This window comes from Colletes latitarsis, unplaced genomic scaffold, assembly GCF_051014445.1.
Source record: "Colletes latitarsis isolate SP2378_abdomen unplaced genomic scaffold, iyColLati1 scaffold0018, whole genome shotgun sequence".
In the NCBI taxonomy this organism is placed as follows: Eukaryota; Metazoa; Arthropoda; class Insecta; order Hymenoptera; family Colletidae; genus Colletes; species Colletes latitarsis.
The window spans coordinates 12,328,325-12,333,235 of NW_027488369.1; positions in this window are offsets into that span (position 1 = coordinate 12,328,325).

Sequence of the window (4,911 nt, forward strand, 5' to 3'; positions counted from 1 at the left end):
CTAACACAGACCTAACATGCGTTATCCTCTAAAATATTTATCAAGACCAGGTTTAATTGAATGTTTCAGTGTGGTACAACATTACTACGTGATCCAAACCTGAAAACACCCAGGATCTGTTCAACAGGTATGTGGAGAATGCGAAAGTATGTGTCTGATGAGGGCAAATCCCAGGCCTAACCTAGACATAACATGCGTTATCCTCTAAAATGTTGATCGAAACCAGGTTAAATGGACTGTTTCAGTGTGGTACCACATTACTACAGGATCCAAACTAGAAAAAGTCCAGAATCTGGCCATCAAGTATGAGAAATATGCGAAAGTACGAGCCTGATGAGGGCAAATCCTAGACCTAACCCAGACCTAACATGCGTTATCCTCTAAAATATTTATCAAGACCAGGTTTAATTGAATGTTTCAGTGTGGTACCACATTACTATGTGTCCAAACCTGAAAAAACCCAGGATCTGTTCAACAAGTATGTGGAGAATGCGAAAGTATGTGTCTGATGAGGGCAAATCCCAGGCCTAACCTAGACATAACATGCGTTATCCTCTAAAATATTGATCGAAGCCAGGTTTAATGGACTGTTTCAGTGTGCTACCACATTACTACGTGATCCAAACCAGAAAAAACCCAGGATCCGTTCAAGAAGTATGTGAAGAATGCGAAAGTATGTGTCGGATGAGGGAAAATCCCAGGCCTAACCTAGACCTAACATGCGTTACCCTCAAGAATATTGTTAGAAACCAGGTTTAATCGACTGTTTCAGTGTGGTACCACATTACTACGTGATCCAAACCAGAAAAAGCCCAGAATCTGGCCATCAACTATGAGAAATATGCGAAAGTACGAGCCTGATGAGAGCAAATCCCAGACCTAACCAAGACCTAACATGCGTTATTCTCTAAAATACTGATCAAAACCAGGTTTAATAGACTGTTCCAGTGTGGTACCACATTACTACATGATCGAAACCAGAAAAAACCCAGGATCTGTTCAACAAGTATGAGATATATGCGAAAGTACGAGCCTGATGAGGGCAAATCCTAGACCTAACCCAGACCAAACATGCGTTATCCTCTAAAATATTTATCAAGGCCAGGTTTAATTGAATGTTTCAGTGTGGCACCACATTACTATGTGTCCAAACCTGAAAAAACCCAGGATCTGTTCAACAAGTATGTGGAGAAGCGAAAGTATGTGTCTGATGAGGGCAAATCCCAGGCCTAACCTAGACATAACATGCGTTATCCGCTAAAATATTGATCGAAGCCAGGTTTAATGGACTGTTTCAGTGTGCTACCACATTACTACGTGATCCAAACCAGAAAAAACCCAGGATCCGTTCAAGAAGTATGTGAAGAATGCGAAAGTATGTGTCGGATGAGGGAAAATCCCAGGCCTAACCTAGACCTAACATGCGTTATTCTCTAAAATATTGATCGAAACCAGGTTTAATGGACTGTTTCAGTGTGGTACCATATTACTACATGATCCAAACCAGAAAAAGCCCAGAATCTGGCCATCAACTATGAGAAATATGCGAAAGTACGAGCCTGATGAGAGCAAATCCCAGACCTAACCAAGACCTAACATGCGTTATTCTCTAAAATACTGATCGAAACCAGGTTTAATGGACTGTTCCAGTGTGGTACCACATTACTACATGATCGAAACCAGAAAAAACCCAGGATCTGTTCAACAAGTATGTGAAAAACGCGAAACTATGAGCGTGATGAGGGCAAATCCCAGACCTATCCTAGACCTAACATGAGTTATCCTCTAAAATATTGATCGAAACCAGGTTTAATCGACTATTTCTGTGTGGTGCCACATTACTACGTGATCCAAACCAGAAAAATACCCAGGATCTGTTCAACATGTATGTGAAGAACGCGGAAATATGACCCTGATGAGGGCAAATCCCAGGCCTAACTTAGACCTAACATGCGTTATCCTCAAAAATATTTATCGAAACCAGGATTAATCGACTGTTTCTGTGTGGTACCACATTACTACCTGATCCAAACCAGAAAAATACCCAGGATCTGTTCAACAAGTATGTGAAGAACGCGAAAATATGACCCTGAGGAGGGCAAATCGCAGACCTATACCAGACCTAACTAGCGTTATCATCTAAGATATTGATCGAAACCAGGTTTAATCGACTGTTTCAGTGTGGTACCACATTACTACGTGATCCAAACCAGGAAAAGCACAGAATCTGGCCATCAAGTATGAGAAATTTGCGAAAGTACGAGCCTGATAAGAGCAAATCCCAGACCTAACCTAGACCTAGCATGAGTTATTCTCAAAAATATTGATCGAAAGCTGGTTTATTCGACAGTTTCAGTGAGGTACCACATTACTACGTGATCCAAACCAGAAAAAACCCAGGATACGTTCAAAAAGTATGTGAAGAATGCGAAAGTATGTGTCTGATGAGGGAAAATCCCAGGCCTAACCTAGACCTAACATGCGTTATCCTCTAAAATATTGATCGAAACCAGGTTTAATGGACTGTTTCAGTGTGGTACCACATCACTACGTGATCAAAACCAGAAAAAACCCAGGATCTGTGCAACAAGTATGTGAAAAACGCGAAACGATGAGCGTGATGAGGGCAAATCCCAGACCTATCCTAGACCTAACATGCGTTACCCTCAAAAATATTGATAGAAACCAGGTTTGAATCGACTATTTCAGTGTGGTACCACATTACTACGTGATCCAAACCAGAAAAAACCCAGAATCTGGCCATCAACTATGAGAAATATGCGAAAGTACGAGCCTGATGAGAGCAAATCCCAGACCCAACCAAGACCTAACATGCGTTATTCTCTAAAATATCGATCGAAACCAGGTTTAATGGACTGTTTCAGTGTGGTACCATATTACTACATGATCGAAACCAGAAAAAACCCAGGATCTGTGCAACAAGTATGTGAAAAATGCGAAAGTATGTGTCTGATGAGGGAAAATCCCAGGCCTAACCTAGACCTAACATGCGTTTCCCTCAAAAATATTTATCAGTACCAGGTTTAATTGAATGTTTCAGTGTGGTACCACATTTCTACGTGATCCAGACCGGAAAAAAACCCAGGATCTGTTCAACAAGTATGTGCAGTATGCGAAAGTATGAGTCTGATGAGGGCAAATCCCAGGCCTAACCCAGACCTAACTTGCGTTGTCCTCTAAAATATTCATGGAAACCAGGTTTAATTGACTGTTTTAGTGTGGTACCACTTTACTACGTGATCCATAGCAGAAAAAACCCTCGATTAGGTCAACATGTATGTTAAAGCTGCGAAAGTATGACCCTGATGAGGGCAAATCCCAGGCCTAACCTAGACCTAACATGCGTTATCCTCTAAAATATTTTTCAAGACCAGGTTTAATTGAATGTTTCAGTGTGGTAGCACACTACTGCGTGATCCAAACCAGAAAAAAACCCAGGATCTGTTCAACAAGTATGTGAAAAATGCGAAAGTATGATCCTGACGAGGGCAAATCCCAGACCTATCCCAGACCTAACTTGAGTTGTCCTCTAAAATAGTGATGGAAACCAGGTTTAATTGACTGTTTCAGTGTGGTACTACATTACTACGTGATGCAATCCAGAAATAGCCCAGGATCTAGCCATGAATTATGAGAAATATGCGAAAGTATGAGCCTGATGAGGGCAAATCCTAGACCTCACCCAGACCTAACATGCGTTATCCTCAAAAATATTGATCGAAACCAGGTTTAATGGACTGTTTCAGTGTGGTACCACATTACTACGTGATCCAAACCAGAAAAATACCCAGGATCTGTTCAACAAGTATGTGAAGAACGCGGAAATATGTGTCTGATGAGGGAAAATCCCAGGCCTAACTTAGACCTAACATGCGTTATCCTCTAAAATATTGATCGAAACCAGGTTTAATGGACTGTTTCAGTGTGGTACCACATTTTAACGTGATCCAAACCAGAAAAAACCCAGGATCTGTTCAAGAAGTATGTGGAAAATGCGAAAGTATGTGTCTGATGAGGGCAAATCCCAGGCCTAACCCAGACCTAACATGCGTTATCCTCTAAAATATCGATCGAAACTGGGTTTCATTTACTGTTTCAGTGTGGTACCACATTACTACGTGATCCAATCCAGAAAAAGCCCTGGATCTAGCCATCAAGTATGAGAAATATGCGAAAGTATGAGCCTGATGAGGGCAAATCCTAGACCTAACACAGACCTAACATGCGTTATCCTCTAAAATATTTATCAAGACCAGGTTTAATTGAATGTTTCAGTGTGGTACAACATTACTACGTGATCCAAACCTGAAAACACCCAGGATCTGTTCAACAGGTATGTGGAGAATGCGAAAGTATGTGTCTGATGAGGGCAAATCCCAGGCCTAACTTAGACCTAACATGCGTTATCCTCTAAAATGTTGATCGAAACCAGGTTAAATGGACTGTTTCAGTGTGGTACCACATTACTACAGGATCCAAACTAGAAAAAGTCCAGAATCTGGCCATCAAGTATGAGAAATATGCGAAAGTACGAGCCTGATGAGGGCAAATCCTAGACCTAACCCAGACCTAACATGCGTTATCCTCTAAAATATTTATCAAGACCAGGTTTAATTGAATGTTTCAGTGTGGTACCACATTACTATGTGTCCAAACCTGAAAAAACCCAGGATCTGTTCAACAAGTATGTGAAGAACGCGGAAATATGACCCTGATGAGGGCAAATCCCAGGCCTAACCTAGACCTAACATGCGTTATCCTCAGAAATATTTATCGAAACCAGGATTAATCGACTGTTTCTGTGTGGTACCACAATACTACCTGATCCAAACCAGAAAAATACCCAGGATCTGTTCAACATGTATGTGAAGAACGCGAAAATGTGACCCT